The 12,588-nt window shown below is 38.8% G+C and overlaps 1 pseudogene; it reads left to right on the top strand.

Moving 5' to 3' along the window:
• Positions 1 to 3,789: 3,789 nt before the first annotated feature.
• Positions 3,790 to 5,263, top strand: LOC124987431 (dihydrolipoyl dehydrogenase, mitochondrial-like; annotated as a pseudogene).
• Positions 5,264 to 12,588: the final 7,325 nt, after the last annotated feature.

The following is a 12,588-nucleotide window of genomic DNA, read 5'->3' as shown; positions in this document are numbered from 1 at the left end:
CTCTCCTGCAACCCTGAGAGCAGACACTCTGGTCGTCTGCCTAATAAAATCTCTTGTGTGAGTTCCCATGTCCGGAATGGTTTTCTGGGTGCATTCATTGGGGCCGCAACTCAGACCAGGCATCTGAGAGTGCTTGCTCCCCTGGATTCAAGGATCTGAGCTGCCTTGGGACCCAAACTGAGTCACATTTTTCTTACATCTCCTTCCTGATCTCTCCTCCCTAATCTAATTTTCTCTGAATCATCTCTTTAACCCCTGTTCCCCAAGATGGGCAGAATCACAGTCTTTGGGACAAGAGTTCCATGTGTTTCACCTTTGCTGGCAAAGCAATAAAACTTTATTTTTTTTCCTCAAGAACTTATCTTTATTGGATTGGCATTGAGGACGAGGATTGAGATTTCGGTTACAAAGTGACTTTTTAGTTGACAGGAAACCCAACTCCACCAGCTTTGCTGATGGAATCCCTCAAGAATACCTGAAACCAGAGGCTTAAATTTTCTTTCTCACCTTTCCACATTATCTTTATTCTCTCTCATTGTCTTTAGGGAGCACAACTGCTGACAGCTCTCAAGCTTGACTTCCATCTATAACACATTGCCTCTGTAATGTATAAAGCTGCCCCCCCTCCCATCAGGTACAGTCATTTTGCCCGCTCCCCAACCACTTGTCAATCTGCGCTCCGCCCGCCTCTTCCGTTACAGGAGTTTCCAGCTTCCCCACCACCTGTCAATCTGCGCTCTACCCGCCTCTTACATTACAGGAATTTCCGGCTTACACTGTCGCCATTTTCCTGCTCCCCACGTTATGTCCTAACATGCTAAATAGCTATTGGTTCATCAGTCAGCTTGCAAATATTCTCCTCCTCTATTGGTTCCTTCCAGTCCGTGAGATTCCAATATCTGGGAGAAGCCACACGCCATCTTCCTCTTTTTTCCTTTCTTTTCGCCCTGAGCGGACGCATTAGTCGTCCACATAATAAGGTCTCTTACGTGAGACCTCCTGTCTGCGGTGCATTTTTCTGGGAGCTATTGGTGAGTCGCAACTGAGACAAGCGAGCAGAGCAGCGCAGCGGGAGCATGCAGCGGTGGCTAGAATTGCCGCTGTGGGTCCCAAGTTGAGTTGCATTTTTCCCCTTACAGCGTCTGTTTCTCAATACGAGTTTGAAAGACCCCAAAGAAGGCCTGATCTGGCCTGATCCCCTCACACAATCAATCATCTATGGCCAGATGGACATAATAATGTTGCCAGAATTAGACCAGTCAAGAAGCTGCAAACAGCGTTTGGAAATTAGGAGAACTCAAACTCCAAATTCTGCTCCCCCCTCCAGTTTCTCACAACATTTATAGGCTATCTGGTGCCATGAATTTTCTAGTCCACATGACGAAAGGATGCACACAGAGTTTCTAGCAGGAAACAAGTTTATAGAAGCAGAGAGGTATTAGGGAAAGAACTGGCTCCTCTCACAAGGCCTTCCAAAAATCTCTAACCTTGGGCCTGAAGCCTCAACAGGGGCATCTACACTTCAAAGGGGAGTAGTTAGAGTCCTAGAGGCAGTTTATTTACAATCCAAAAGGTAGGGGTCTACGGTGTTAATTAGGTTCCCTGAAGAAGGGCTGACTAAAAGGGGAGGAGAACTCTCCCTTTCCCAGGCACTAGTTTTCCTCTTTTATAGTTTATTTTACATCCAGGCCTGGTTTTGTCATCCATCACAATGACATTAGAGAATGTCAACTTTCTTGATCAATGGGTACTCAGTTATAGTTATAGAGGTTATAGGGGGTTATATAGTTATAGGGTTATAGGGATGAGAAATTATGGTGTGCTATTGCACAGTAGGATGACTATAGGTTCCTCTCTCTACTTCCTGGCTACCAGGAACAGAGCAGTGTTCCTCCACCATGCCCTTCTGCCATGATGTTCTGCCTCACCTTGGAGCAATGGACTCAGTCAACCAAGGACTAAACCTCTGAAACCCTGAGTCAAAATAAAATTTCCTTTTCTAAGTTGGGTATTTTGGACACAGTGATGAAAAGCTGACTAACACAAAGAGATACCTGAGAATGAAAGGGAAGTTGACAGATCAAAGAAGCTAGTATAAAAGCTGTGAGACCTCCCTGAGGCTACCAGAAAGAAGGCTGGGTCTGGGGGCGAAGGGTGGCAGCCCACAGTGTAAGAGGACAGACCTCCAAGGAAGGGAATGAGTTCCTCTCAGAGTTTTCAGACAGACATGCCCTGTCTTCTTTCCTATCTTTCCCTGTGCATGCTTGGCAGCCAGCCCTGTCATTGTCACTGCACCATCACTGCAGGCTGAGAAGGTGCTGGCTGGATGAGAGTAGCCCTAGAGCCTCTGTGTGGGAAAGTCAGTAACAAAGCATAGGGCAGTGAACAGGCCTGCACCTTCCCAGCCTCTCTTCCACCACTCGTCCCTCCTCCCCACCCCATCCCAAGCCCTGAGTTTGACAACTGTGGGTGGCAGCTTCTAGTAAGAGACTTACCTGGGTAGATAGATGTACAGAGAGACTATCCAATGGTACAGTTGTAAGTTCAGCACAGTCCAAACCAGGAGTTTCACAACCTAGACTGTAACATGAGAAAATCCCCCTCCCAACTCACCAAGAAGGGTTCAAGCTACAGCTTGAGCTTTCCCCCTCTTCCCTAGGCACTCAGTCCTGGCCATGGAAACTGGTCCACATGGAAACTAGACTTTCCAAAATAAGATAAAAGACACTTAAGGGACATATATGCTACAAGAGAAGGACAACCTTATAAGGCTATTTTATCCAGGAAAAGCAGAGTTAATAGGCACAATAGGAGCTTAGCCTTTCTAAATATTATTCTAAAAAATAAAAGAGATTACTTTGGAAATATAAAGTAGAACATGAAATTGTAAAGAAGAACCAACTGTAGGACCATATGTTGGTTTCATTTGTTTATTTCCACAAACCCAGAGTACTGGGGACTCAAACCTGTGTCTCCGGCATGAGAGGCAGGCACCGTACCAGATGGGCTATATGGTCTGCACTTGTAGGACCATATGTGGAAAATATTATAGATGAAATCAAGAATTCAACTGCTGGGTTGAAGAGCGGAGGGGATGTACCCAGAGACTAAATAAGCACACATGAAAATCAGGTTGACTTAGCTACTATTTATTGTCACTGACGCAATAAATGATAGACATCTCATCTAGGGCAGTGCTGGAATGAATCTTCTACCAGCGAGTCAAATACTAGTGCATTCCTGAAAGAGTTCAAAGGAAGTTTTGTGCTGTTAGGAAATAGCTGTTTCATAAACATTCATTAGATTAGCATGCCTGTAATCCCAGCAGCTTGGGAGGCTGAGACAGGAGGATCACATGTACAAAGCTAGCCTCAGCAAAAGCGAGGTGCTAAGCAACTCAGTGAGACCCTGTCTCTCAATAAAATACAAAATAGGACTGGGGATGTGGCTCAGTGGTTGAGGGCCCCTTAATTCAATCCCCGGTCCCAACAACAACAACAAAAAAAGAGATGTGCTCACTCCAGCCCCACATATACTAAAACTGGACTAATACAGAGAAGATTAGAATGGCCTGTATAGCAAGGATAACATACAAACTCATGCAGCATTCCATATCAGGTGTGAAAAAAAGATAAAGAGGACAGAGGAGTCACCCTGAAAGAACTCCTAAAGGCCAAAGCGGGAAGAATTCAAGTAACAAAATAAATGATGACCGTATTAAAGTGTAACTCAAATTAAAATGAACATGTCTGAAACCATACTTATAAAAATAAATGCTTTAAGGGGAAAAGGCAGAGTCGGAGCCATGTGTACTGCTCCTTGGCCAAGGGAGGTCATTCAATCAAATATGCCATGACCTACAGGGAGTTTCTGCAGTGCCTCTCATCAGTCAATTGATACTGATACAACCATGATAGGTTCTGGTTAAAATTAAAACTGTCCAGTTAGGCTTCAAGACTGTCTGCATTGATAAAAATGAAGCACTTGATGGAACTTGCTTGAATGTTGGTTGTATTCCTTCTAAGAGTTTATTGCATAACTCTTACTATTACCATATGGCCCATGGAAAAGATTTTGTGTCTAGGGGAATTGGAACATCTGAAGTTTGCTTGAATTTAGAGAAGATGATGGAGCAGAGGAGTACTGCAGTAAAAGATTTAACAGGTGGAATTACCCACGTATTCAAGCAAAATAAGGTTGTTTACATGAATGGATATGGAAACATAACTGGCAAGAATCAGGTCACAGCTATGAAAGCCGATGGTAGCATTCAGGTTATTGATACTAAGAATATTCTTGTAACTACGGGTTCAGAAGTTACTCCTTTTCCTGGAATCACAATGGATGAAGGTACAATAGTGTCATCTATGGGTGCTTTATCTTAAAAAAAAAAGATGGTTGTTATTGGTACAGGAATAATTGGTGTAGAATTGGATTCCATTTGACAAGGACTAGGTGCAGATGTGACAGCAGTTGCATTTCAGGGTCATGTTGGTGTAGTTGGAATTGATTTGGAGGTATCTAAAAACTTTCAACACATCCTTCAAAAGCAAGGGTTTAAATTTAAATTGAATACAAAAGTTACTGGTGCTACCAAAAAGTCAGATGGAAAAATTGATGTCTATTGAAGCTGCTTCTGATGGTAATGCTGAAGTTATCACTTGTGATGTACTCTTGGTTTGTATTGGTCAGTAACCCTATACTCAGAATTTGGGACTAGAAGAGATTGGAATTGAATTAAATCTCAAAGGAAAGATTCTAGTCAATACCAGATTCCAAATGAAAATCCCAAATATCTATGCTTTTGGTGATTTGGTTGCTGGTCCAATGCAGAGGATGAAGGCATTGTCTGTGTTAAAGAAATGGCTGGGGGTGCTGTGCACATTGACTATAATTGTGTGCCATCAGTGATTTCCACACACACCAAAGTTGCACAGGTTAGCAAATCAAAAGAGCAGTTGAAGAAAGAGGGTGTTGAGTACAAAATTGGAAAATTTCCCTTTGCTGCTAACAGCAGAATTAAGACAAATGCTGATACAGATGGTAGGATGAATACTCTTAATCAGAAATCAGTGGACTGAGTACTGAGAGCACATATTCTAGGACTAGTGCTAGACAATTGGTAAATGCAGCTACTTTGGCTTTGGAATATGGAGACTCCTGTGAAGATACAGCTAGAGTCTGCCACGTGCATCCAACCTTATCAGAAGCTTTTAGAGAAGCAAACCTGGATGCACCATTTAGCAAATCAATCAGCTTTTAAGTTAGAAGATATATTTTCTGAAATTTCCAAGAAATTTTGATAGAGGTCACAGGATATGCTCACAACTCCATCAATTTCTACAATTGAATTATGAAACTTTTGGAAGGTATTTAATAGGCTTGGACAGAATGGAATAATCTATATTTTAAAATGTTTTGTTTCAGTGCATTAACATGCAGACCAAAAAACTACGAATAGTAGCATCCTGCAAAGTTTCCATGCTACTTATGAAAGGCTTGACCTCACTGAATTAATTTTAGGTGGTTTTGTCTGATTCAGTAAAGTTGAATTTACTTTTATAAGGATGGAGCTGGAGTATGATATGTCAACAGTTGTGTTTGTTTGAAGGAAAGTGATTAAGTTATTTTAAATTTGGTTTTCATATTGGAAACAAATCAGTATCAGAACAAGATTCAAATATGTATGAACTGACTCATGTGAATAAAATGGCCATCTCTTCCATTTTAAACTCTGAAATTCTTGCAGTTTAGAGATAGAATTTATGTATTTAAGGCGGTTTTAAAGGTTCCACTGAATTCTACAAATAGTTACACAGTTACTCAGGAGTCTCATCTACAGAACTTAAATATGAAATGGAGATTCAAATATATTATGGCAAGAAATGAAGATATCAAAATAAATGTCTTAATATTAAAAAATAAATGATTTAATAAATAACAGGTGGAAAAAGGAATATTCCCATTAGTAAGTGCAGAAGTAATGTGAGAAGCCAGGTGTGGTGGTGCACTTGTGTAATCCCCACTACTTGGGAGGCTGAGGCAAGTGAATCCTAAGTTTGAGGCCAGCTTCTGCCACTTAGCAAGACCCTCTCTCAAAATAAAAAATAAAATAAAAAAGCTAGGGATATAACTTGGTGGTGAAACATCCCTGGGTTTAATCCCATTGCAAAAAAAAAGTAGTTTGAAAAATAGGATATTTGAGCAAACACCACAGTTAGAATTACTCCAAGCAAGATCCAGCAGTATATGCTAAAATAATGGGTGAAAGTTTAAGAAGAAGCAAGATATTTGCATCTCCCCCAAAGTAACTAACAAGTACTATGGTCTTCTGAAAACATGTGCACAAATTCTTTGATGCCCTACTTCTGAAGGCAGAGATTAGTTCCCTTCCTCTTGCATGTCAGTTGAACTTGATGATTCTCTTCGTTTTATGCTTTTGTTTCCACATTTTAAAGGTGCATTATAACTGTACAAAATCATGGGGATTGTTGTTACATATTTGTATATGCACACAATATAACAATATAATTTGACAAATATCACTCCCCAGCTCTCCCTCCTGCCCTCCCTGCCTCCTTTCCTCTACTGATCTCCCTTTGATTTTCATGAGATCCCTCTGCACCTTTCTTTTCCTTTTTCCTCTCTAGCTTCTGCATATGAGAGAAAACATATGACCCTTGACCTTCTGTGTTTGACTTATTTTGCTTAACATAATGGTCCATCCATTATGCAAAGGACATAATTTCATTTTTCTTTATGATGAATAAAACTCCATTGTGTATATATACTACATTTTCTTTATTCATTCATCTACTGATGGACACCTAGGCTTATTCCATAGTTTAGCTATTGTGAATTGTGCTACTATAAACATGGGCATGCATGTATCACTGTAGTATGATGATTTCGATTCTTGAGGATAAATTCTGAGGAGTGGTCTAGCTGGGTCATATGGTGGTTCCATTCCTAGTCTTTTGAGGAACCTCCATACTGATTTCCATGGTGGTTATACTAATTTACAGGCTCACCAACAGTGTAAAAATGTTCCTTTTTCTCCACATTCTCTCCAGCATTTATTGTTTGTATTCATTTTTATTTTAATTTTTTAATATTTTTTATTATTTGTATTCTTGATAACTACCATTCTGACTAGTGTAAGATGATATCTCAGTGTAGATTTGCATGTCCCTAATCATTAGCAAATGATATTGAACATTTTTCATATATTTTTTGGCCATTTATATTTCTTCTTTTGAGAAGTATCTAATTCACTTGCCCATTTATTAACTGGGTTATTTGATTTTTTGTTTTTTTTTAACACTTTTTATATTCTAGATATTAATCCTCTGTCAGAAAAGTAGCTAGGAAAGATTTTCTCCCATTCTGTAGGTTCGTGCTTCACATTATAATTGTTTCCTTTGCTGTGCAGAAGCTTTTAAATTTGATGCTGTCCAATTTATTAACTATTGCCATTACTTCCTGAACTTTAGGGGTCCAATTGAGAAAGTTGTTGCCTGTGCCTAAAAGCTGTAGTGCTGACCCTAAGTTTTCTCCTGGAAGTTGCATAGTCTGTGGCCTAATTCTAAGATCTCTGGCCCATTTTGAGTTGATTTTTGTGCAGGGTGAGAGATAAAGGTCTAGTTTCTTTCTTCTACATATGGATAACGTCTTTCTCAGCACCATTTGTTAAAAAGGCTGTCTTTTCTCCAATGTATGTTTTTGGCACCTTTGTCAAAGATCAAATGACGGTAGATGTGTGGGTTTGTCTCTGTGCCTTCTATTCTGTACCCTTGATCTATGTGTCTGTTTTTATGCCAGTACCATGCAGACATTTTACAACAGCTCTGTAATATAATTTGAAGTCAAGTATTGTGATACCTCCAGCATTGCTTTTTTGGCTTAAAATTGCTTTGATTATTCTGGGTCTTTTATTCTTCCAAATGAATTTTAGGACTGTTTTTATTTTCCTAGTTTTGTGAAGAATGTAATTGGTATTTTGATGGGGATTATATTGAATCTTTATATTGCTTTTGGTATTATGGCATTTTAACAATATTCTGTTTGCCTATCCATGAACATGGGAGGTCTTTCCATCTTCTTAGGTCTTCTTCAATTTCTTTCCTCAATGTTCAATAGTTTTCATTGTAGAACCTCCTTGGTTAGATTTATTCCTAGGTATAGTTTTTTAGGCTATTGTGAATGGAATTGTTTTCCTGATTTCTTTCTCAGCAGATTTGTTGTTAGTATATAAGAAACCTATTGATTTTTGTATCCTGATTTTGTAAACTGCTACTTTGCCAGATTTGTTTATTAGTTCATGACCCACTTTGAGTGAACAGATTATAGAAAGGAAAAAGTATAACTTTGTTGTGATAGAACCTGGCAGATACTAAGTGCTCAAAGTAAAATTACCAATAATATGGACACATTGATGTAATGTACCTCCTGATATGATGACAACTAGGGCATATCATCTCTTCTTCCCCCAAATGTGTTTTTCTCAAAATTCCATTCACTCTATAATGATGAGAAATCAACAAATTCAAATTGAGGGACATTCCACAAAATGTACCCTTCAAAAGTGTCAGAGTCATGAAAGACAAAGAAAAACTGAAGCACTGTCAGAGATTGGAGGAAACTGAGAACTAAATGCCACATGTAGCATTCTGGATTGGGCACTATAGGGAAAAAAAGCCAGTGGGAAAATAGGAGGAATATGAATAAAGCCTGTCATTTAGTTAACAGCATTGTTCCAATGTTAATTTCTTATTTGTTTTTGTTTGTTTGTTTTTTGTGGTACAGGGAATTGAACTCAAGAGCACTTTACCACTGAGCTACATTCATAGCACTTTTTATTTTTATTTTGAGACAGAGTCTTGCTAAGTTGCTAAGGCTGGTCTCAAACTTGCAATCCTCCTTCCTCAGCCTCCTGAGTTTCTTGGATTATAAGCCTATGTCAGCATGCTGGTTCCTTCTTAGTTTTAATAATTATACCATGGTTATGGAAGATGTTAATATTAAGGGAAACAAGATGAGGTGTATGCAGGAACTTTCTGTACTATTGCTATAGTTTGAATCATAAATGTCCTGCAAAGGCTGTGTTATGGCTTGGTCCTCAGGGTGGTGCTACTGGAAGGAGGTAGATAGAGGCTTTAAGAGGTGGAGCCCAGGCCCGGTGGGTTCAATCCCTGGTGCCAAAAATATAAAAATAAAAATAAAAGGAGGGGGGATCTAGTAGGAGGTCTTTAGGTCACTGAGGGCGCCCTATCAGAGGAGATAACGGGTTCCCAGTCCCTTCTCTCTCTCTTGCTTCCTAACCATGAGGGGGACAATTCTTACCTCACATATACTCCCCACCATTATGGGCTGCCTCACACAAAACAACAGGGCTGACTGATCATGGACCTCTAAAATTTTGAGTCAAAATAATCTTTTATCTTTATAAGTAGAATATCTTAGGTATTTGTCATAGTAACAGAATGCTGACTACTACGATTATCTTTGCAGCTTTTCTCTAAGTCTGAAATTATTTCAAAATAAAATGTTAAAAATAAGTTGGTTGTGTGGTTACCATGTTAAAGTCCCTTGTTTGGTTACAAGAGAGAGAAAACCAACTTAGAAAGAAAGAGACGATAGGAATAAGCAGAGATCCAGGTGTGGTAGTGCAGGCCTACAGTCCCAGCTTCTTGGGAGTCTGAGGCAAGAGGATCACTTTGAGGCCAAGAATTCATAAGCAATGAGGGCAACACAGTGAAAGCCCCATTTTTTTTTAAATTTTTATTTATTTATTTTTTGTTTTTCTTTTTGGTTTTTGGATTTTTGTTGTTTTTTTTATTGTAAACAAATGGGATACATGTTGTTTCTCTGTTTGTACATGGTGTAAAGGCATACCATTTGTGTAATCATAAATTCACATAGGGTAATGTTGTTTGATTCATTCTGTTATTTTTTCCCTTCCCACCACCCCTCCCACCCCTCTTTTCCCACTATACAGTCCTTCCTTCCTCCATTATTGCCCCCTCCCTAACCTAACTCTAACCCTAACACTAACCCCTCCCACCCCCATTATTGTCATCATCCACTTATCAGCGAGATCATTTGTCCTTTTATTTTTTGAGATTGGCTTATCTCACTTAGCATGATATTCTCCAGTTTCATCCATTTGCCTGCAAATGCCATAATTTTATCATTCTTTATGGCTGAGTAATATTCCATTGTATATATATATATATATATATATATATATATATATATCACAGTTTCTTTATCCGTTCATCAATTGAAGGACATCTAGGTTGGTTCCACAATCTGGCTATTGTGAACTGAGCAGCTATGAACATTGATGTGGCTGTATCTCTGTAGTATGCTGATTTTAAGTCCTTTGGGTATAGGCCAAGGAGTGGGATAGCTGGGTCAAAGGGTGCTTCCATTCCAAGTTTTCTAAGGAGTCTCCACATTGCTTTCCAAAGTGGCTGCACTAATTTGCAGCCCCACCACCAATGTATGAGTGTACCTTTCTCCCCACATCCTCACCAACACCTGTTGTTGCTTGTATTCTTGATAATTGCCATTCTAATTGGGGTGAGATGGAATCTTAGGGTGGTTTTGATTTGCATTTCTCTTATTACCAGAGATGTTGAACATTTTTCCATATGTTTGTTGATTGCTTGTAGATCTTCTTCTGTGAAGTGTCTATTCATTTCCTTAGCCCATTTGTCGATTGGATTATTTGCATTCTTGGTGTAGAGTTTTTTGAGTTCTTTATAGATTCTGGAGATTAGTGCTCTATCTGAAGTATGATTGGCAAAGATTTTCTCCCACTCTATAGGCTCTTTCTTTGCATTGCTGATAGTTTCCTTTGCTGAGAGAAGCTTTTTAGTTTGAATCTATTCCAGTTATTGATTCTTGCTTTTATTTCTTGCTTTTATGGGAGTCCTGTTGAGGAAGTCTGGTCCTAAGCCAACATGTTGAAGCTCTGGACCTACTTTTTCTTCTATAAGATGCAAGGTCTCTGGTCTGATTCCGAGGTCCTTAATCCATTTTGAGTTTAGTTTCGTGCATGGTGAGAGATATGGGTTTAGTTTCATTCTGTTGCATATGGATTTCCAATTCTCCCAGCACCATTTGTTGAAGAGGCTATCTTTTCTCCATTGCATATTTTTGGCCCCTTTGTCTAGTATGAGAAAATTGTATTTATTTGGGTTTGTGTCCGTGTCCTCTATTCTGTACCATTGATCCACCTTTCTATTTTGGTACCAATACCATGCCATTTTTGTTACTATTGCTTTGTAGTAGAGTTGAAGATCTGGTATTGCGATACCCCTTGCTTCACTCTTTCTGCCAAGGATTGCTTTAGCTAGTCTGGGTTTTTTATTCTTCCAGATGAATTTCATAATTTCTTGCTCTATTTCTGTAAGGTACATCATGGGAATTTTAATTGGAATTGCATTGAATCTGTATAGCACTTTTGTAGTATAGCCATTTTGACAATATTAATTCTTCCTATCCAAGAACATGGGAGATCTTTCCATCTTCTAAGGTTTTCTTTAATTTCTTTCTTTAGTGTTCTGTAGTTCTCATTGTAGAGGTCTTTCACCTCTTTTGTGAGACTGATTCCCAAGTATTTTATTTTTTTCGATGCTATTGTGAATGGGGTAGTTTTCCTAATTTCTCTTTCTGAAGATTCATCGCTTATGTATAAAAATGCCTTAGATTTATGTGCATTGATCTTATATCCCGCTACTTTACTGAATTCACTTATGAGTTCTAAAAGTTTCTGGTGGAATTTCCTGGTTCCTCTAAGTATATAATCATGTAATCAGCAAATAGGGATAGTTTGAGTTCTTCTTTTCCTATTCGTATCCCTGTAATTTCTTTGGTCTGTCTAATTGCTCTGGCTAGAGTTTCAAGGACGATATTGAATAGAAGTGGTGAAAGAGGGCATCCCTGCCTTGTTCCAGTTTTTAGGGGGAATGCTTTCAGTTTTTCACCATTTAGAATGATATTAGCCATGGGCTTAGCATAGATGGCCTTTACGAGGTTAAGGAATGTTCCCACTATCCCTATTTTTTCTAGTGTTTTCAGCATGAAGGGGTGCTGTATTTTATCAAATGCTTTTTCTGCATCTATTGAAATAATCATGTGATTCTTGACTTTAAGTCTATTGATATGGTGAATTACATTTATTGATTTCCTGATGTTGAACCAACCTTGCATCCCTGGGATGAAACCCACTTGATCATGGTGCACTATCTTTTTAATATGTTTTTGTATGCGATTTGCTAAAATTTTGTTGAGAATTTTTGCGTCGATGTTCATTAAGGATATTGGTCTGAAATTTTCTTTCCTCGATGTGTCTCTGTCTGGTTTAGGTATCAGGGTAATATTGGCTTCATAGAATGAGTTTGGGAGGGTTCCCTCCTCTTCTATTTTATGGAATACTTTGAGAAGTATTGGAATGAGCTCTTCTTTTTTTTTTTTTTAATTATAAAATTGTAAACAAATGGGATACATGTTGTTTCTCTGTCTGTACATGGCGTAAAGGCATACCATTTGTGTAATCATAAATCTACATAGGGTAATGTT

The sequence above is a fragment of the Sciurus carolinensis genome, chromosome 6 (assembly GCF_902686445.1).
Source record: "Sciurus carolinensis chromosome 6, mSciCar1.2, whole genome shotgun sequence".
Classification (NCBI taxonomy): domain Eukaryota; kingdom Metazoa; phylum Chordata; class Mammalia; order Rodentia; family Sciuridae; genus Sciurus; species Sciurus carolinensis.
This window is presented reverse-complemented; position numbering and strand designations above follow the sequence as displayed.